Below are 23,609 nucleotides of genomic sequence, written 5' to 3'. Positions count from 1 at the left end.
CAAGTTTAGAGAATTTCAGTGCGCCGCAAAGGCGTATAGGCGAAAGTTCTCTAAGAAAACTCTTACTTCTCACTGTCGTAGCGGCTCTGGGATTTAAGCACGAAGTTAAAAAGAAATTAACTTTGATGTTAATTTTTCTCTTGTAATAATAATAATCACTGAGTTTTTCGAAAACACCTGCGTAACGTATTCACTGCTTATGTTTACGCATGCAGGCGCATCCTCCTCCTATCGCTTACCGCTGTGCCTCCGGTCCTTGGCTCGGCGGCTGGAGGCGGGTCGGCCAGCAGCCTCCTCCTCCTGGTTGCCGGCACAGGTCGGGCTGGAGCGTCGGCAGCGGCGCGTCGGCGGCGACTCGCAGCTGGAGACCAGCGGTGACAAAAACCACGAGTCGACATCACAGCAGCTCAAGATCCCACGATTATTGGACGCTTCATGGCGCTCGGCACACTCGGAAATGGCACGCTAAGAACGTTATCGCACTATGGGGGCGGGGGGGGGGGGGGGGCGGCACCCTAATAAAACGTTTCTCAGCAGTTGCAAGTTTTGCTCACGCGCATATTCGTCGTGGAATTCTCACGCGACGACCCACAAGACCCACCAGCAGAAACGCGAGATTCATTCCTCATCGCCACCGAAGAGCAGCATGGCGCCTCCCACAAGAATCACCCGCGCTCTCCACGGGAGCTGCTTGTGTGGCGGTTCAGCACGGAAATTAAAGGCAGTACATGAATTCACTTAAACTTCGTCCTTTTGATTTCAAACGGCTTTGCGACTTTGCAACTTGATCATTTTCAACAACACATTTTGTTATAAACGCGACAATATGAAATTATTATGTGTGTGCAAAGAGAATCGCCATGCTATGCATGCTTGAAAACCAACATCGCTAAGACAGACAAGGACACAGAAATAAGGTATGTTCTCAACACAAGCACTGGCTTTCGTCGAAGAGAGTACTTGAGTAATTATCAAGAATATGTACGCACGAGCTGGCCAAATTAACAATGATAAACCACTAATTTGTCTAAGTTCCCGTACTGTTGCTGTACGCGTTTAAAGGAGTGCGATTTCTTAAAAAGAAGCGTAATATTAAACGCCACCACAGCACCAGAAGCAAGAAGAGCGAAGATTTGACCTGATCGCGCACTATTTTGTTTGTTTTACGTAGATTTTCAACAACTGCGCTGGATCCGTCGCAATTTTATTCTCTGTTCAAACCAATTGCGGTAAGGATACGAATATCCTTAAACCCGCATATTATCACCGCCGTGATGGCCTCGTGATGCGAAGAACGGGGGTATACCACCGGGTGTAGGCGGGCTGCTGACCATCGCGTTAGGCAGTTGTGACGATGTCTCCCAGAGTGAGGCTCGTGGTTCTTGCGCTTGGTATGCGTTGTGGCGCAACGTAGAGGAGAGTCTACCGCGACAGCGACGAAATTTTCACGCCGTATGGGAGGCCGCTTGGTCGACGCCGTGGTGTAGCCGACCATAATCCCTCGCTTATCTGTAAAGAGTCTAATACGACCACAGCGCGAAAACGGCAACACACGAATAGCCAATAAAGACGGACAATGCAAGAGCTTCCAGCGAAGGTGACCACGCCAGTCATTACCTGCACAACCCTTCAAGATGACAGAGTGCTCCACTACGCATACGTAACACGTCCCGGCATGGCTGAGGCCTGACTTGGTGGTCCGGTCGACACACCATACCAACTAATGTGCCGCCATACCCACTAAGCCACTGATGTGGGTGCCCACAGTTTGGGATTGCCCCTCGTTGAGGAGCACGCCATGCTCAGCAGTCAGCTATACTGTTGCGCCTCTCTCACGACCTCGTTGGCGATGCCTTCGCTCGCCATTTCTGTCTCGTTCCGCTTCAAATGAGCTCAAGACCATGGAGACATCATGGAGGTCCACAGTGCGCCGCGAATTTGTCTGCTGATGTCGTGCCTTCCGAGACGACGCACAACAGTTAGTCAGTGTATTTTCCTTCAGCGATAAAGAAGAAACAGCCACATAAAAGCTGCTGCGTACAGCAGGTTACGGGGTGGCTGCCCTCCTACGCGTGGCAGCAGCGTACATCATATTCATACTATTGTAACGACTGCATTATACTTCGCTCGAACAGTCACGAAAAGAAACTACAGGAACAGCAGCATACATTCCAATAAGCACAGAGCAAAATAACAAGTGCAAACATACTGTATTGAAATGGGTGGTAGATCTTTTGTATTTTAAGTACTGCACAGTGAATGAAGACACGGCAATAAAACCGAAATTACAAAAATTTTGGCTGAAATTATTGTACAAGCTTCTCCAAAGGACGACTGCGAGCGTGAACCATGGATGCGTTTACAGATATAATCAGATACGTTATTCGAGTGCACACGGTCCTGGACAGCCACATAACTAGATCGGGTCATCTCAACAGCCACCTGATGAACATCGCCGGCCGAATCACAAGATACCACTTCTTGACCGATACAGAGAATGACGAGGTCTGTGCCTTGCCGTTTCTTAGTTTAAAAGCATGGTTACTCACCCGCCCCGCAACGTACGGTGAGTGCTCACAGACGCTCAATCACGGAGTGCATACCTTTCACCAGAGCCGACGTCGCCCACGGCGTAATTTTGGTGCACATGTATGCTACCCTTGTACAACTTTGGAGCTGACGTCCGTTTGCACCAGCTTGTCGACATGACAACCTACACCGCCATTGCCCGCTTGTTGCCACAGCCGGTTTGGCAAGCTCCTCGCCAATTTGCCGGTTCTAATAAGGCCGCAGGGAGTCGCCAGTGGAACCTCACACACAGCGTTTGCTGTCGCCACCGACGCTATTGTGTTTGCTTGAGCGCGTGGCCCCTCCAGAATTCCCACTGCCGTTCCAGCTCGTGCTCGCACTCGATCGTAAGCACGCCGTCGTCACCCGGCAACTGGACATCGCAGCTGCACGCGGCACCGAGAAAGACACTGGACATATAAGATGTGGCGACTGCTCACCGCCGTAGCACCTCGCCCGATGGCGACTTCCCTGCCGTGGTCTCCGGCTTCACGAAGCCGGAGCACGACCACATCTCCCCGGCAGCGAACCCAGCAAGTCTCGCTGAAGCTGGTTAATGCTCGTTTTTATGACCGCACACGAACGTGGCCGGACGTGCCTCGCTGAGTCGACCAAGTCTTGCGCTCGATTCCCGAAACTACACGTTGCTTGTACGTGCTTGTTCGATCAAACGTTTGTCATTCCTTTATTTGCCAGAACTGCGCGGAACTAGGCAGGACAAGCTGTAATCGCGACGAAAGAACGTCAACCTATAATTTTGACCTAAGATGTCGAATGCCACCGAGCGCACCAGTAAGTATTTTGTTAATTAAAGAAACCGTGACATAGGTGACAACACCTTTCAATAACCACGCAGATCCAGCACGCTCAGTAGCCTACTAATTAAGCCCTCACACCGATGTAATTTCATTTTTTTTCCTTGGAATATACAAAATTTTTAAAAAATCCGCTGGCACGATGGCGCAGTTGCGTGATTCTTGCAGCATTACATTAAAAGGAGTGCATACGCGCACCATAAATTACAATTTGCAATTAGGTATTTCACGTTTCGCTAATAACCAATAAATTAGACTTGGACACGTTAAATTGAAGCAGCTGCAAGCTAGGGCCAATTAATTTCGTTTTCCTCCAATTTTTCACGACGCTCTAGGACTCGCCATTCCTCGGATAGACGCGTATATCTTGAAATGTTGCCCTTTCGGCTTGAGGCTCTCAGCTTTTACTTCTCCAAGTGTCTAAAGCTACGTCGGAGGTACGCGTGAACAATCGGGCGTGTCACCTTAATGTTACCATAGAGTGGCGGATCCACAAGGAGAAAGCTCTTCCACAGTGGCATTCTTCGAAACCTCACACTAGCTTCAGCACACAGTGGTTAAAGTAAATAGAGCTGATACTCATACACGCATACTTTCCCGTCATCCCACGTGCGAGCTAAGAACCTGCACAAACAAGTGGGAGGAGTGCGTGACGTAGCGCATTTCGACGGCAATCCGTGCTAGAGCGCGGCAGAGGGCTCGCTATCCTAACGAACGAGGCGTCTGGAAGCGGTATTAAATGCGGGTCAGGACAGCAGGTTAGAGCGCAATACACTTACGTAAGGCGCACAAGAATAGGCCTTCGAAGCGCAGTAATCAACAAAAGTAATACGCCAAAGGTCGTAACAATTTTGAAACCGTGGTTAATATGCAACTGTAAAAGCAAATCAGCAACTTTCAGCGGTGCTATTGATGTAACGTAGTGAAAAACAACAACAAAAGGAATGAAGTTGCGTTGAGGTAACGCCTTTGCCTGACGCCAGGTCCAGGGTTTAATTTCCCATCGTAAGCTTCCTTTTGTTTGTTTCCTGTTCTCTTTCTTTTCTTTTTTAGCCGCGTCTCTGACTTAGCGAAAACATTCTGGCCAATTATATGTGCTAATGACAGGGCACACCAAGCAACGCCTTCTCAGGACCACTCGACATCGATACCCAATGCACCACTGGATGATACGTATAAGCACGTTTATTGCGCTGTTTTCACATGTGCTTTGTAGCGCATGTAAAAACGGCGTAAAAACTTAAACGTGTCACCCGGTGGTCACTGCTTCCTGTCGTCTTGCCCTGTCAGATGTAAGTGGAGAAAAGGCTTTCGCCACGTCGGGCAAACTGTCGCCGACAAAAACGAAACGAAAGAACCAAATTTAATGAATTGGCATCTAAGTCAGGTACCCGGCGTAGCAATCGGAGATCTTACCGCAAGGCACACAAAACGGCCGACTTACCAGAGTTTCGGTGCTTGTAATGTTAATAAGTTACTGCAAACTGTGCAGCTTTCAGCCGCTTGATTTTTATTGATTTGGGCGTTTCTAAAAACAAATTCTTGTGCGTTTTACGTACGTTGTACTATAACCTTTATTCTATGGCTTATTGAACACAAACAGCCACTGCATGTTTAGTACAAAAGCGAGCCTTCAGCCGCATTGGCACTAATTGCAATCAAGTCGGCTGCAGTACGTATATTCTCGATCGTGTTTACGCAGAACCCCATCTACACAGCGTTCACTCCTACGCGCGCGAGTACGCGAAGCAGCATCAAAGCAGAAGTGTGTCTAACGTCGCCGAAAATTCCTTTATGCAGAACCACGACGTGCTATACGACGCCGTAACTCGCGATGTCAATTTTTAAGTTTTTATTAGTCGTCTGCCGAGCGCTGAAATTACCCAAAGAAGCGTCAAGAAGGAACTGCCTTGAGCGACAAAGCAAGCGGTGGGACAACGGTTCATCACGCCTTCTCGCGAACGAGATCTGTTGAAGAGCGATCGGCGGAGCTAGCTCTACGGTGAAGAGTTGCGCTTGTGTGCTTTCGTTGGTCAACGATTCTGTTCATTTTTGGATTGAAGTTCCGACTTGGAGATGTGCGCAATTGTGAAATGCTGCAACGAACGGATTTCCACCGATCAGTGGATCGCTAACGACGCGTAATTGTAGTATACTGCTCTATTTGCGATAAGCACACGTTGTCATAGTATCGCGTCGAAGGGCACAGAATAGCATGCGTTTTTCTTGCTGTGAAATCCCCCATAAATGCTATGTGAGCAGATGCGCCAGTTACGGCAATGACGAGCACGCAGACTTGCAGAAGGTGCGACGAAACAGGCCCGCTGCATCGCAGCGCACGCAGTACGAGCTCTGACGCGAGGAGAACGTTGTTGGAACCGCACCGCTGGCCCGAGTTGTTGGGGTCTCGGTGCTGACGCCCGTTATTGCCAATGGGTCGCAAGCCCCAAGGGTAGCGTTGGCCTGGCGGCCTGGGGCACTGGAAGCATCCGAAGGTCCCGGCAAAGCATGAGAAGACTGGTAACAGAACAACTTGTTTATTCTAACATAGCAAAAGAGCGGCCGGTCAGGTCGACCGAAGTGGAGAGACGGGAGAGCACGTAACTCAACAGTACAAATCGGAGCCTCTCTCTTGGCGTCCGGGGGCAGCTGCTCTTATACTCCCGGCGTCGCGGTCCAAAAGGGAAGGAGGGAAGGTCACGGGATGAAGGTCACGGGACGGCGCAGCAGGAGCCCACGACGGCGCGAACTGTCGGGCCGAGAGACCTGCTGAACCGAGTGTAGTGACGCATCGCCAACCCTCACCCGCACGACGGCGCGAACAGTTGAGCCGAGAGACGTCCAGGCTCCTCATTCGGGGAACTCCGCTCCCCGGCTGCCGCGCTTTGACAAGCGAGGGCACACACACACACACGCACACACGAAGACACGTGGCACTGAAACACGCCTGGACACGCTTGGCGGGTAGGCGTTGCGGCGGCGTCGAACAGGCCAAAATGTCCGCCGTTTTGAACAAAGCCCCGGCGTCCGTTGCATCCGCGCCGGCATTACCGCGCGTTGTAGGCGAAACGTAACAGACCGCCCCGCCGGGGGAAGGAGATCCCGATGGTCAGGGGACTGCATCCGCTGTCCGGAGGGATGTCGCTCGATGATGCTCATAACCGAAGTTGGGCGTCCTTGGGCGTTTCTTGAGCGCAGCGCACAGAGAAGCCCTCGTTCTCACGTTCAGGTGCACACAGGACACTGCAAAGTGACTTCGGGAGAGTTGACATTTTTGTTCTCGTTTCCGGCAAGCGTTAGAACCACGCCTGAAAGTCAACCGCTCAGTCAGCAAGCACGGCACAACCCTCACTAAGCCCTGCCAGGCTCTTTCCCCTTTTATACTGCTGCCTAGTTCCTTACAGTAGTTTAGCAGCACTCAGAACGCGTCCACAAATCGGAAAAATTGCACTAAAAAGCACATCATCACTTTGAAACACTACACAAAAGCAATAAGTTAAAAAAAATCCTGCCTCAGGAAGAAAAACATCAGTAACAAGCAATTTTGAGGCTGATTCCCACGTTAGGGGCTTCGACTTAAGCCATCGGCGTTACCGTTGAGACTCCCCTTTTTGTAACGCACCTCAAAGGAATATTGTTGCAAAGCGAGGCTCCAGCGCAGGAGGCGGCCATTTTTGGGAGAGATGGTCTGCAGCCATTGGAGAGGGCAGTGATCCGTTTCAATGATAAACCTCGAGCCGGCTAGGTAACATGACAATTTCTGAACGGCCCACACGATACACGCACACTCTTTCTCGGTGGCGCTATACGCCTGCTCACGACTGGTCAGCTTACGACTAGCATACAGGACGGGGTGTTCTACTTCTCCATTTTCCCGTTGGCACAGTACAATGCCCATGCCTCGCTCACTAGCATCACACTGAACAACGAACCCTTTTGTGTAGTCGGGCGATCGTAGCACAGGCTGGCTTGTTAGGGCGCTCTTTAGGGCGCTAAAAGCTCTTTCCTTCGTCTCATCCCAGACGACTGTTTGCGGCTCTGTCTTTCTTAGAGCATCCGTCAAGGGAGCCGCGATATCAGAGTACCTGGGGATGTACCTCTGATAGTAGCCGGCGACACCTAAGAACGACCGAATATCGGTCTTCGTGCGCGGTTGCGGGAAGTCTCGCACAGCGGCCACTTTTATTTCAGAGGGGCGGCGACGACCCCGACCAATCACGTGTCCGAGGTAGACAACCTCGGCCTGTGCTAACTGGCACTTGGGAGCCTTGACTGTCAAGCCCGCATCGCGCAGGCGGGTTAGCACTGCCCGCAAGTGCGCCATATGTTCCGGCCAGGATGCGGAGAATATCGCTACGTCGTCTAGATACGGTAAAGCGAATTCTTGCTGTCCCCGCAACACTTTATCCATGAGGCTTGAAAAGCAGTATGGCGCGTTCTTCAAACCAAAACTCAAAACTTTAGGACGGAATGTCCCCATGGGTGAAATGAACGCCGCATACCTACTAGCCTCTTCTGTAAGTGGAACCTGCCAATAACCCCTGACAAGATCTAGGGTGGAAATAAACTGAGCGCTACTCACTCTCTCAAGGCGCTCCTCGATGTTAGGGATCGGATAAATTTGATCCTTAGTGATGGAATTAAGCCTGCGGTAGTCGACGCAAGGACGAGGTTCCTTGCCCGGTACCTCAACCAAAATCAAAGGGGAGGTATAATCACTCTCACCCGCTTCAATAACACCGAGCTGTAGCATATTCTTTACCTCAGCCTCCATAATATCGCTCTGGCGGGGTGACACCCGGTACGCCTTGGATCGTACTGGCTCTGGGGAGGTAAGTTCTATGTCATGAGTAAGGACAGAAGTCCTACCAGGCCTCTCAGAGAACAGACCTTGAAACTCTTGTAAGAGCTGGTGTAGTTCGGTTTTCTGCCCAGGCGACAGCGATGCTTTACTTATTAAGTCACTAATGACTTGATCGGTGTCTTTCCTGTTCGTCACTGAGCCTAGTCCCGGAAGCTCGATCGGAAGCTCTTCTAACTCTCCCGCATAGGGAATTTCCTCTCCAGTATCTGGTGCCTTTAACGCTACAGGCTCAATTTTATCCCGTTCGGGCGTGCTCTGAATACTAGCTTGCTGCGCCTCCGACCCTTTCTCATCGTTCAACAACGTCGGCCCCGCAACTACCGCCTTTGCAGCGAGCTCCCGAACCTTCGATCTGGTTAAGGCCTGAACGCTAGCCTCACCAAACAAAAGTCCCTTCTCGCGCAGGAGGTGATCGGACCTGTTCGAAAATAGGTACGGGTACTGGGGGGGCAGCATAGATGACACTGCGGCCTCCGTCTCAAGTGCTCCGAAAGGTCCTTCAATAAGCACTTTTGCTACCGGCAGACACACGCTATGAGCTTCCACTGCTTGCTTGATCCATGCGCACTCGCCCGTGAACATATCGGGTTCTACGTAAGAGGGGTGAACTACATCCATTGTAGCTGCGGTATCGCGAAGCACTCGGCACTCTTTCCCGTTCACGAGGAGGTCTCGCATGTAAGGCTCGAGAAGCTTGATGTTCTCGTCAGTGCTGCCTAATGAAAAAAACACGACTTTTGGTTTTGTTTCTGGGCACTGCGCCGAAAAGTGACCCGGCTTCTGGCACGTATAACACAGGCGCGCTTGCCTCGCCTCGAACCGCTTTCTGCGTTCGGCTTCGGCTGCCGCCGTCTCCTTACGTTCGGTCGGACACTGCGCCGAAAAGTGACCCGGCTTCTGGCACGTATAACAAACGCGCGCTTGCCTCATCTCGAACCGCTTTCTGCGTTCGGCTTCGGTTGCCGCCGTCTCCGTACGTTCGGTCGGACTGCTTTCACTCGCATCCGCACTACGTGTATCCCCCTTTGCTCTCAAGGGCGTGAACTTTGGCCTCTCAAACTTGGAGCCAAATTCACCCTTTTGACCGTCCTTAGCTCCACGAGCCCGACGCGTCACAAACTCCTCGGCTAACTCAGCGGCTCTAGCCACCGTACTAACGTCTGGCCTATCCAAGACCCAGTACCGCACGTTCTCAGGTAACCGACTATAAAACTGTTCTAGCCCGAAACACTGCAGAACTTTCTCGTGGTCACCAAACGCTTTCTCTTCTTTGAGCCACTCCTGCATGTTTGACATAAGCCTGTACGCAAACTCTGTATATGACTCACTTCTGCCTTTCTCATTTTCCCGAAACTTCCGACGGAACGCCTCCGCTGACAGCCGGTACTTTTTTAGCAGACTCGATTTCACTTTGTCGAAATCCTCTGCCTCCTCTCTCTCCAAGCGAGCGACTACGTCGGCCGCCTCGCCGGGTAGCAAAGTGAGCAAGCGCTGTGGCCACGTTTCCCGAGAGAACCCCTGCTTCTCGCACGTTCGCTCAAAGTTAACCAGGAACAAACCAATGTCCTCTCCAAGCTTAAACGGCCGCATCAGGTCAGTCATTTTGAACAATACTCGTTCTCCTGCACCGTGTGCCTGACTTCCATTACGAGCGCGTTCCATCTCTAACTCGAGACGCTTCATTTCCAAAGCGTGTTGACGGTCGCGCTCTCTTTCTTTCTCTTGTTGCTCTTTACGTTCGCGCTCCTGTTTCTCTTTTTGCGCCTCCCTCTCCTCAATGGTCTCAAGGCATTCCGACAGCTCGTCATCCTCAGCTTCTAACTCAAGAATAGCCCTTAGCAGTTCTGGTTTTCTGAGTTTGTCTGAGACATCCAGACCCAACTCTCTCGCAAGCTCCAGCAATTTCGGTTTGCGCAACGACTTCAAATCCATGGCTGCTCTGAATGCTGCTTTCTCTACTGCCTACTATTGTCTTGCCGCAAACTAACCCGGCAGCAACGACAACCACAATTACCAGCTCTGTTTCTAACACTAACAAAAGCCTGGCAAAACTCAGAAGAAGAAAGTCCCGCACTCACCAAACCTTGCAGCCAAGACTTCAGCGCAGTCGTTCCGCTGCAGGCAACCAGTCATCACACAGGGCTCGTTGCGCTGCTCCCGGATGGTCGTTGTGCTGCTCAGCATACAGTCAACCGCATCTCTTCGCTGCTGGCCTCCGTTGTCGCGATCTCACCGCTGGCAACCAGATGTTGGAACCGCACCGCTGGCCCGAGTTGTTGGGGTCTCGGTGCTGACGCCCGTTATTGCCAATGGGTCGCAAGCCCCAAGGGTAGCGTTGGCCTGGCGGCCTGGGGCACTGGAAGCATCCGAAGGTCCCGGCAAAGCATGAGAAGACTGGTAACAGAACAACTTGTTTATTCTAACATAGCAAAAGAGCGGCCGGTCAGGTCGACCGAAGTGGAGAGACGGGAGAGCACGTAACTCAACAGTACAAATCGGAGCCTCTCTCTTGGCGTCCGGGGGCAGCTGCTCTTATACTCCCGGCGTCGCGGTCCAAAAGGGAAGGAGGGAAGGTCACGGGATGAAGGTCACGGGACGGCGCAGCAGGAGCCCACGACGGCGCGAACTGTCGGGCCGAGAGACCTGCTGAACCGAGTGTAGTGACGCATCGCCAACCCTCACCCGCACGACGGCGCGAACAGTTGAGCCGAGAGACGTCCAGGCTCCTCATTCGGGGAACTCCGCTCCCCGGCTGCCGCGCTTTGACAAGCGAGGGCACACACACACACACGCACACACGAAGACACGTGGCACTGAAACACGCCTGGACACGCTTGGCGGGTAGGCGTTGCGGCGGCGTCGAACAGGCCAAAATGTCCGCCGTTTTGAACAAAGCCCCGGCGTCCGTTGCATCCGCGCCGGCATTACCGCGCGTTGTAGGCGAAACGTAACAACGTGCGCTTAGCTGTTCAGCTTGCTTACGGTCGACGTGCAATAACGTGAATCTGTTGTGTCGGCAGCGGCAGGCGGCGGGGGCCCGGCGTCCGGAGAGCGCCGGCAACGCCGACACGAGCGAGGGAGGCGGAGAGACGACCGCTCTTGAGCAAAAACCACGCAAAGGACTGGACCGACAAGTGGCCGTTTAATGCCCGAAGACTTCCCTGCCAGATGTCACCACCTCATTAGTGGAAGCCAAACAGGTGACCGAAAGAGATGCGCCATCTAGCCAAACTAGACCACAACATGATTAAGCAGTTAACATGGGGAGGGAGACACCATATCACAGAATCGTGTCAAAGCCAACAAGAAACGTCGGACGTACTTCCATGAAACACTGCCAGTTGCGTCGAACGTAACTGGAAAGAAAGTTGGAGGCAGACGTCCGACGTGCCTTTAGTTTCACGTTTTTGGGCGACTTGTATGTAGTGCGAGTAAAAGTTTCACTCACCGAGCGTCGACCGGTCGGCCCGTCGTGGCGAGGCTCTTTCGGCGGCCACGCCGTAGTCCCCGGATGCAGCGGCGGCCAGCGCCGTCCTGGTGGCCGCGACGGGACTCGACGCCCGACGACGACGCCCAGGCGCCGAGCCTCCAGCGGCGCGGTGCGCGGCCGGCGTCGCAGAAATCTCGCTCGAGTCGGTCGGCGGCGCGGAGTCTCGTGGCTCGCGTTGCCGTGTGCGCCGGCTGCCCGGCTCCTTCGGCGCGGACATGACGGCGGCCGTCACGATGCTCTTTCTCTTTCGAACTCTTTCGCCGACTCGAAAGGTGCTCTCGAGAAGGACCCGTGCTAATCGCCGAGAGGCTTCGAACGCCAGCCCGCAGATGCAAAGAGCGAGCAGCGAAGAAGCACAGCGCGCTTCTCCTTCCGCGTTCGCACGAGCGCGCGATGTGTTCGACCGCTTTATCCTCTTCTTAATCTCCCGTCAGGAAGCGCCCGAGCTATACCGTGCAGGCTGTATGAGATTTGTTGTTGCGCGGCTGCAGCTTTGTACTCGCACTTGCAGCGTAGAGGAGACGGGCGACCGTGTAAACCTGAGGCGTAACTCTGCGTACACAGTCAACTCTTGACACGCATAAGGGTTTCAATTATTGTTACTTTGAATTTACAGTCAGTGCTGCCTTCTTCAAATACCCTATAGGACGGGTGTTCTGCAGGCAATCACTTTTGAGTTTTACGGAAATTTTAATAAATTGTCGGTGGCAGATAGCATAATTATTGTCTCTGAGCTGGAATATTCGAATAGGCGGGCATTACTAGCACAGGGAAATCCCCAAAGACAACAGAGCAGCGTATATAAATTTACATTCGTTCCAAATTTTTTGGCTCGAGTTCCATCACTGTACAACCCAATGACTGTATGAGATTCAAAATTAATAACAAACGCGCGCCGATATATGAGGGAGTATTCACATACCTTCGCTATATATAGTATATTGCCGCACAACTATTCAGAAAATGTAGCACGGCCGTTCATATCACACTTTAAAGCACGAGTATGGTGATCAACGGATGTACTTTTCTATATCTTCCTCTTTAGATGTACGCAGACGTTGTGCCATGCCCAGTGGCTGTTGCTAGCCTGATCCCTCCTTGTTTTCCTAACTGTCTATTTTATGCCTGTGTTTTCATACCAAATATTCGAATAATAGTCTGTGCGTGTTCGGTTACAACGAACAACTCGTAACAATGCAAAAATCACTAGAACAGCTCACCACTAGAAATGAACTGTTACAACCTCGAGTGAATCAACATGAAGACCCGTCACGTCGTGGCAATTTAATCATTTATGGTCTACCGGACGCCAAGGAAAGTTGGCATGAGCGTGAACAGAAAATAGTTGCAAATTTTACCTCGATCCTCGAATGATTTTCTTCCAATCTCATGGAGGGAGCACATCGAATTGGTCGTTTTGCACCAAATAAATGTCGGCCAATAATTATGAAGTTCAGTACTTTTAAAACCAAAGAAAGGCTTCTTTCGATGCGGAACCTGTTTAAACAAAAATGCGTGACTATAAGCGAAGACTTATCGCCTGCTACACGCATCGCTAGAAAGAAGCTCTTCGATTTTGGTAAAAGCCAGGCTTCCTCTTCTGAACCTTTCAAGCTTCTCACGCCAAGCTGTATCTGAATGGAAAGTGCTATTTTTTTAACGCTACTACTGCCTCTGTTCGAGAATTCGTGACACATCGCGACAACACAATCAACGCTCACAATCATTCACCACATACGACACGTGTATCATCGTAGGAAAACGCTAAGGGTAGTTTCTGTCTACCGGCATCACGTCCTCCGACATCAGTCCTGTTTAACAACGTTTACCAAATCGTTGCCTTAACCGAAACATGGCTGCCACCTCATGTCAGTGACGTTGAACTTTTTCATTGCGCACAGAAGTACATTTTATACCGTTGTGATCGCACTGCGCACAGAGGAGGCGGTGTTCTCTTGGCAGTATCAAAAGACATACCTTCATCTCCTATCAGCATTATCGGGGCCCCGGAAACTGTCTGGGCTTCGATAACACTTGGCCACCAAACCATATTAATAGGTGTGTTCTACCGCTCACCCTCTACGTCATCTTTATTTGCCAATGAATTCCATGAGACTATTTACCATGTACGCAATCGTTTTCCTTCATCGCCCACAGTAGTCCCCGGCGACTTCAATTTTTCAAATATTACGTGGAACAATGACCAACCTTCGCTGTCGCATTTTTCCCAACAAGCTGAGGAGTTTTTACAGACACGTTCTGTTTTTTTTCGCTTTCACAACTCGTTACCGATCCTACGCGACCCTCTGCCAATGTAGCAAATACACATGACTTAATTCTAACCTCTCATCCTGACCTGATATCTTCAATCACACATTTACTTGGCACAAAACATCATTGTCTTCTTCATTTCGCTTTCAACTCAACTAGTCCCAAAGCCACTAAACAACGGAAGATTATAAGCGATTACAACATGGCCGACTTTGACGCAATTAACAGAGAATTAACTTCATTTCTAGACGACTTCCTCCCTAATTTTGACGACCATTCAGTCCAAACTAAATAGAACTTGTTCGTTGCTAAAATAAACGAACTAACCAACACGCATATACCGACTCGCAAGATTGTTCTAAATCCACAAGAGCCCTGGTATGGTCCCCATACAAGCGGCTTGCCAACCGAAAGAAACGTTTTTTTCGCTTGGCTAAAAGCTCACCCACCGAATCGAGGTGGGCTACTTACAAATTAGCAGTTGATACTTACACAACTGCATTAAAGGTTGCTAAGCATAACTTTTTGTCTACCACTCTTCCATCAATGCCAACAAATAACGTTAAAAGATTTTGGAGAAATATCAATGCCCCATCTAGTGACCACATCGCCTTGGACGACTCTTCGGGTTTCCGTCTTCCACACGAGCAATGCGCTACTCTCTTAAACGATACCTTTGTCAAAAACCTTGCCACCAAATGTAAAAGTGTTCTGCCTGCCACACGTGAATATGACTATATACAAATCCCTCCAATTATTGCTGAAGCGTCTGGTGTCCTAAAAGTAATTAATTCTCTCGATATTAGCTCTTCTCCCGGCAAAGACTCAACATAAAATTCCTAAAAAGTACTAATGCTGCTAGTTCGCTTATTCTTACAAAGCTTTGTCAGCAGTCTCTAGATACGTCCACACTACCTAAAGAATGGACGATCGGGAAGGTGGTTCCCCTACGCAAGTCAAGTAACAAAAATTCACCAATTTACTACCGTCCCATTTCGTTGACTAGTACGTGTTGCAAACTACTTGAACATATAACGTTTTCTAACCTTGTTAAATTCCTCTAGTATAATTCATTTTTCACCCGAGCTCAGCACGGCTTTCGCAAAACTTTCTCATGTGAAACACAACTGGCTTCATTCACTCACGAGCTACATCAAATTTTGGATCGTTCTTCTTTTGCCGACTGTATGTTTTTAGATTTCTCTAAAGCGTTTGACAAGGTTCGCCACAGACTTCTTTTGTACAAATTAAATAAACTAAATCTAGATCCCAACCTTCTCACGTGAATTAAGCTCTTTCTAACAAACCACACTCTGTTACAGTTAACGGGTTTAATTCTTCTCTCAGCGATGTACGTTCTGGGGTACCCCAAGGTTCAGTTCTGGGCCTTCTACTTTTTCTCATTTATATTAACGACCTTCCTGCTTCACTGTCTTCTAACTTACAGTTGTTCGCTGATGACTGTGTTATTTTTCGTGAAATAACCAATGAAACTGTCGTTAACAGGTTGCAACTCGACATTGGCGCAATATCTAACTGGTGCAAACTGTGGTTAATGTAACTAAATATTAACAAATGTAAAGTACATGTGTCTCGTGCTTTTCGCCAACATGCCACTATAACCATTTAAACAGCATTGCTTTAGAAACAGTTAACTCTTACAAGTACCCAGGCGTCCATGCAACTACAAACCTGTCATGGTGAATTCATGCCGAATATGTTATTAACAACGCTCACCGTTTGCTGGGCTACTTGCACCGTAACTGTGTTAGCTCATCTTCTAACCTGAAACACCTACTCTACAAAACTCCAATACGTGCTAAATTAGAATACGCTACTTCTGTATGGGATCCAGGCCAGGGTAACCTGAAAACGGCCTCAGAAGTTGCCCAAAATACCTCACTTCTATTGATATTTATCAATTATACTAGAATTGCGAGCATTTCTTCCATGAAACGTAATCTTAGTCTTCCTTTGCTGTCTGTTCGACGTAGAATTGTACGTCTAGCACTCTTTCATAGCATTTATCATCATCGTACAGTGCACACGCAATTCTTTACAAGACACCATTATGTATCACAGCGTGTTGATCACTGTCGTAAAGTTGGGACCTATCTACGCCATACAAAGCATTTTTCCCAGTCTTTTTTCCCTCGCACATGCGTACGTTGGAACCACCTTCGCGCTGATATCGTAAATATTACTGATGACAGCCGTTTTCGTGAAACCTTAGCTAACATTGCATAACCAGGAATTTCTTTTTTGTGACACAGCAGCTAGCATTCTATAGAAATAAATCTCTTTTATTCTAGCATTGTGTCTTGTTCATATTAATCGCTGCGTTTTGTTTACTTCCTATATAGCACATTTTTTTTGTACCACTCCCCTCTATAATGCCTCTGGCCTTGAGGGTATGATTATATAAATAAATAAATAACTAAATAAATAAATAAATAAATAAATAAATAAAAAGTTTATTTTTCTCGCAGCTAAAGTAGTCAGCAAGGCAGAAAAGCTGCTTTTATGCAGCTTGAAGACCACCCGGAGCCCGTTGATCACATGACGCTATTTCCACAATAACCGAGAACTCGACCTAGCTGCATAGGCTCAATGTCTAACGGGTCGAACAGAAATGAGCCGGGCCGGGTCAGGCCAAACCGGGCACGGGCCAGGTTTGAAATCATGGGCCCGGGCTCGGGTGGGCCAACGCGCGGTACTTGCGAGCTCGGGCAGTGCCCGGACCTGTAAAACCGGCCCGTGCGGTGCCCTGATACCTTTTGTGGTGCTAAACTGTTTACAGTGCAAGTATTTCTGTTACTTTTCTTGCTTGGAGAGAAGGATTACTCTAGCGCGAGAACGCTTCAAGTGCGTTAGATCACAAGGGAAAACAGGGGCAAGGCGGGAGATGGAAATTCAAGACGATGAGCAAAACGAGAACAAGGTGAAAGCGGGAGCCAACGTTTCGACAAGGGGGCCTGTCTTTTTGAAATATGTCGCCTTGAAAAAGGCGAGTCCACCTGTCTAAACGTTGGCTCCCACTTTCATCTTATTTTCGTGCTGCTAATCGTCTTATATTACAAGGTGCTACAAACCGTCGTTACCGTTCGCTTTCCAGCTTCGGCACACGTCTACACGTCATGCCCGGAAAAAACAAGAGCAACGCTGGCGTAGAACCACGTCTTCAGTCGAACAAACGCGAGATGCACCGGCGGTTGCAGATACTTGCGAGCCCTCTTGTCCATGGCAGCGTATGCGAGCATAAGCTGGAAACATCTGCGTGTGTCTCGTCGTGTCTGCTTTCTTCCGCGTATAAACGTGCAAATAAGGTGAAAGAAGTCTCTCTCCGGAGCTAGCCGATGTCGTACTCTATACCCTCTCCGGAGATCGAACTCGGGTTGGGGATGGGGAGTAGGTCTTACGCCTGCAGTAGCCTGAGTCTGGGTTGCAGCACCCGAAGACTCTTTCGGGACGCAAAGTGCTCTGCTCCCGCGTCTGCGGTGGATGCTGCTGCTGCGGTTGTGGCCACACGAAGACAGTGCTAAGAGGTGCCGGGACGCAAACATTCCAGTCCACAGACTAAAACCCCGTAATTACGGACGATAAGTTCCACAGACCACTTCAGCAGCTTCTTCATGAAGAAAGCTCGGACGCATTTATTTAACCACAGTTTGCTGTATGGCACACCGAGCGGTAAAAAATATTACTGCAGAATCCACCTCACGATGGCTGTCGCAGGTAATGCGATTATCATTGAAGCAATGTAGCCACTCGCCGTATTGCTGAAGACACGTTTATGTAGAAACTGTAGCGGTCATTCTAAATCTTCCGTTGCTTCGGCTATATGCGACACGCACTGTCTCCGGTATTGGCCCACGTTGCTATGGCGCTCGCTCGTCACGATCACCCACGAACACTGACGACTGCACGACAACGATAAAGGGACGAGCAAGAAATGGCTTCGATGGAACGACGAAAGCGGCATGACGGAAATGAGATGACGAATCTGACATGATCACAAATGGCGCTACGACGATCGCACGACGACAACGGCACGACGACAACCAGATGACGACGATGAAACGACGACGACGACGCGTTATGACAACGAATCTATGACGGCGACTTTCTGGCGAGGACGCAGTGATGACGATGGCATCACAACGGCGGCATAATCGCGTCTCAATGTCGAAAACAATATTACGATATAACAACGTAGAATTGACGCCGATGGAGCTGCGAACGTGCTAAGACGACGGCGGCATGACGGCAACGGGTTGGATTTTCTGAAGTGGTCACGATGGTCAGACGACATCGTGACGACGAGTACTTTGACAAACGAAGGCATGACGACGATGGTATGACGACGACCGGGTCATGATGACGGCGTGACCTCGATGACATGACGAGGGTCGAATGACAACGTTGGAACGACGGCGGTATGACTACAAATGCATGACGACGACTTTATCGTGACGATACACTGACAACGGTGGCATGACAACGGCACGAACGCAATGACATGGCGCCGAGTGCATGACGACGACGGCGTGACGACCGCGAAGACGATGGATTGATCGCGACGATCGTATATGACAACGAAATGACTGTATGACGACAATGGCGCGACAATGATGGCGTGGCGAGAGTCGGACATGCAAAGCTGAGTGAAGACTTGCGCTATATTGGAGAATGGGCGGTATGTTCGTTGCAGCGCCCATTTGACCTTTTTATTATACCAAGTTCGATCTTGGTGCGCGCAGAAATAATCAAGTAGCGAACGGTTTAGTTTAGTTTGCCCTGCAGGCAAGAAGTACGTCGATGAGGAGAAAAATAATTTCTTACGGTGGCCTCAGGAGACATGCCACCTTGAAATTTCACAAGAACATTTCTCCCAAAGCAAGCAAATTTCTATCATATTTCATATCATCGTGGTCGATCATTCTGAAACGACTCACTCTTAACTACTTCACAGGGATCCACAGTCACACTAAAAAAGTCAATTGCATTTAGGTGTCCCTACGTCGATGAATGCGAAAGCATTGCGACATTTTCGCAATGAAGGCTCGTTTTACTAAACGTAATGGTATTGTTTTATTTATTTATTTACAAAATACTGCAGGCCCAAGCTAGGGCCTATGCAGGAAAGGCATCAAAAAGGTTTATACAAGCACTGGTAAGAACATCAAACAGAAATCATCATAGATCATGAAGAGAGAGAGGAAAAAAATAATATATACATAAAGATGACACATAAATTAGCACCTTATGGCCGTGAGAACAATTATAAACATTGCAACTTTAGGAAAAACAGTCCTTTGGAATAAGAAAACAAAAGAAAAGCGCTTCACATTATGACGTTAATGCGTCGAATGAGTCACTGTTCTGAAGCATACATAGCGGCAAAGCGTTCCAGTCTGTAATCGTTCGTGGAAAAAATGAAAACTTGAATGTGTTAGTACGTGTTCTAAATGGTGTTATCGATTCAGCATGACGATGTCGAGTCAATCGTGGCATCAGAGGTTGTATGTACGGAGCAGGGTCTAATGCGAGATAGTTGTTCAAAAAAAAAAAACTTTAATCTCAGAATTTTGCGACGTAGTTAAGTTCCTGGATATCATTTTGTTGCATCATAAAGGTTGGGGAGTCCGTCATGCGGTATCGAGAAAAGATAAACCGAATGAATTTACGTTGAATAATTGCTAGAGCATCAATGTTTTTCTTAGTGTGTGGGTCGCAAATAATATATGCCGATTCGGGGGCAGGTCTAATGATTGAATTATATAGGCCAACAGCTTGACGGATGGAGGGGCTTGTCGAAGTTTATATCTGAGGAAGCATAACTTACGGAAGGCGGATGCGCATGCGTTAGATACGTGGTTATTCCAACTGAGATTCTTGGTTATTGTTACGCCAAGGTACTTATAATCACTGACTTCTTTGAGTATGTTAGATGATAGCGTATATGGAAACGAGAAGTAATTTTTCTTTCTAGTTACATTCATGCACACTGTTCTTTCGGAGTTTAGCTTCATACCCCATTGGTTGCACCATTGATAAACATTATTCATGCAATTATTTAGCAGCACCAGATCGTCTACGCTATCTATTTCCTTAAACATAACGCAATCGTCAGCGAATAGCCTTATTTCGACAGGTTCAGGGATGACATGAACAATGTCATTAATATATATTAAAAAAGGAAAGGTCCTAAAACACTTCCCTGAGGAACACCTGATGTAACCGGAAGTTTGGATGGGTAGTAATCGTTTTTATTAACGAACTGTGTGCGATTAAATAAGTAAGCGGAAACCCAATCCACAATAAAGTTTGGAAGGCCAATATATTTAAGTTTGAAAATGACAACATTTTACAGGGAAGCTGTATATGGCTAGACGATTCGTCCCAACGTTACTAGACTAGCTTCAGTTGTAAAACTCTGCGCCCGCGCGCCTACAGCCGATGTCGCCACTTCTGTGACAGCCGCCAGATGGCAGCGCCGTTCCATCGAGCTCCACTGCAGAGGCGTCGCCGCAGCCTTGGGTTCATAGAGTTAGTAGAACAACTCTAGAGGAAAAGCTGGGCCGGAAAAGTGGGAACCTCTAGGGCGCCGCCCTGTTGCTACTGGTCAATGTGGCCAGCGCAATTACTATTGAAAGAGCTGAAAACAAGTACAGGTCACCGTATGCTTTGTCATCTAAAAACGCATACCTGAGGTTTTATGAAGGTGGTGGGTTAATATTGAGTTTACAGAAAGCGATCACTAAGTCCGTGACTTATGTAAATCACGAACTACGCATTCATTTAATAAAGGATGACGCGAATTTCGGTTTCGAATCTGTTTTTTGGACGCGTAGTAGTTTCGTACAAATTAGGTTTGACATGCGATCGCGCGTCGACATCGGACGCTATGGCACACTCGTGCCTTCTGTGACACCGAAGCCCCGAAGTGCCCAGGCATATACCTTCACATGTAAGTAAACGAATGTATCTCCTTGTTGAGAATATCACGCGAGTAGGCAGCTCTTGTGGGGCATCACAATCGTTTGAGAAGCGTCACAGTAGAGCATTTTTCTACATGCGGAGCGGCGTTTTTATTTACAGGTTTCCCTTCAGTAGGAAATTGCTGGACAGGCGGACCAGCGCACCGGAATTGTACTGGCGAAGCCACAAGTAACTCAAAGAATCTGTTTAATTGTTGCACTTTGAACAATCATGCTTCTACAAAGGCCACAGCAGAAAAATAGCCTGATGCCGAGTATTTCTGTGCCACGAAGTAATCAAGAGGCGAGTGCCTAATGCGGACGAAATCGAGTGCATCGAGACTTAGAACGACAGAAAGCTGAGCTAGTTGGTAAGGATTCATTATGCAAAACAGAGGTGAGGCGTGCAGACAGGACACAAGAGTAGAGAAGTGGGCGGCGCTCGTGTTGCATGTTTGCTTGTAAATACTCTATTCTTGTGTCCTGTCTGCACGCCTCACCTCCGTTTTGCATAACGAGTGTATCAACCCACATATTAATAGCGTAGGCGTTTTATTAACTGTGCAATATTTTCAACACTTCCTTGCATGCCATTTCATGTGGAATATCTTTTTTGGTCACAAATTTGTGCAGCGAATCTATTTGCATGATCGACTTCGGGCCTGTAGGTCCGTTCACTTGCACTTGATGCTGAGTCTTTTACATGTATCCATAAACTGCAGATATGCACATCAGATCCCTGCGAGCATTTTCAAAATTCAGTTATTTTAGACAACAGGCACATATGCAATACTGACATAATCTCAAATACCACTAAGCAGCTGGGACACATTTTTGTTGACCATACTCGCAGGTAAAATAAGTAGCTTATGTGGACAGCTCCAGCTCATTTTCCTTAAATCAGTGTGTACAAGGGGTATGCAAAAATCATTTTTTTCTCGCGCATCGATTCTTTTGCTGTATAAGCAAGAGAACCCACCACGTTAGTGTAACGTATCTTGTACATCACACTAATAAGTGCTTTAATTTACCAAGTGAGATGAGTTAATTTTATGGATCATTCAGTCATATCACACTGCAAGCTGCATTCATCAATCTTCAATTGGATTTCGCATGAAACATGTTTCCCTTTTATGCAGATACGCAATGGCAAGGCCTTCCGTGTGTTCCAAAGGTAAAATTTAAGCTCGAAATTAAAGAAGACATTTCTAGTCGGAAACAAGCAAAAATGGTGAATACAGAGTATCGAAGCCCAAGGTACAGAAATTATGAGAAGTGTCGAATGATTTTAAGGAAGGAATGGTATTTGAAGATGCAAGATTCTTTAGTGGAAATCAAGCAAATCAGTATAGGTAGAATACTCTGAGAAATTATGCGAGTAATGGGATAGCACACAATGGGTCAGGAAATGCGTTGTTTTTCTGAAAAACTAAAGCTGATGACTGTCATATCATGAGTCACTTTAGCATCATGAGACTACTGTTTGATAAATTCAGAAACAAACCAAAAAGCAAGCCATGCAAAAATAAAAAAAAAACTATTTAATGATGCTCTCTCCACACTGGGATAAATAATAAGAAACGGATCACGTCTAATGTGGACATATCAGACACCTTGTGAAACACTTAAGGAAAAATTCAGTTTCGAGCTATGGCACTTGCCGCATAGATGTGGGGGGCCTTGCACCAATAGTAATAGTTACCACTGCATCTAGAAATTTAAAGCATTCATGCAGACAAGGATGATTCTTTATATTTTTGGCAACCACTTCAAATGCCTCCACTAAGTGTTACAATGCTGCACGTAGCCATACTAAGGATCTCACAGCAACACTTGCAGGTAAACAGCAAAAGCAGTCAAAGTGCTGGTGTATTCTGGACACTGTCTTTGAAAACTTTTAGGCAAGAACAGTGCAAGAAACAGACATAAGAACTGCATTTATTTCTATAATTCCCCATTTGAATGGCCTTTTCTTTTTCCTTTGACAATGCCTTCGCCTAGCCACAGCAGTTCCCTCATACAGACTCCGCAAGCCAAGAGGCCGTGGAGGCAAATGCAGGTAAGAGGCAAGAAGCAATAGCACTGGTATCGACATTCATCGATTTCTTTCCTTTTCTTTCGTTTAGGCAGCCAGCACACCTCGAACAGCCACCTTGACTGCGGGTGTGTCACCCTAGTCGCCAAGGAAACATTCGAGGGAAAGCGACAGGCAATGTGAACAGCCACTTCTCCATGTAAACGATACTCTTTCTCTCGGATGACTCCTACGCCTCGCCACGCCAGCACTCTTGTGCACAAAGATGCCGCGAAGGCACGTGCAGGTCAGAGGCAAGAAGCAGTGGCACTGGTGTCGACATTCCCCCAATTTCTTTTTCTTACACTGAGGCAGCCAGCTCATCTCGAACAGCCACCTTGACTGTGGGTGTATCAGTAGATTCCTGTTGTACATATGATCATAATAAACTTCAGTAAACTTGAACTTGATAATAAACTTGAAGGCAAATGGGACATTGATGCATTGTGTTTTTGAACATTTATTGTACACATACAATATATGTTATACTTTGCAGTGCTACAGAGCGTATTTTGAAGCTTCCCCTTATATTTTGCACCTTTAATTA

This window comes from Dermacentor andersoni, chromosome 7 (assembly GCF_023375885.2).
Source record: "Dermacentor andersoni chromosome 7, qqDerAnde1_hic_scaffold, whole genome shotgun sequence".
NCBI lineage: Eukaryota > Metazoa > Arthropoda > Arachnida > Ixodida > Ixodidae > Dermacentor > Dermacentor andersoni.
Note: the sequence above shows the minus strand (reverse complement) of the source record.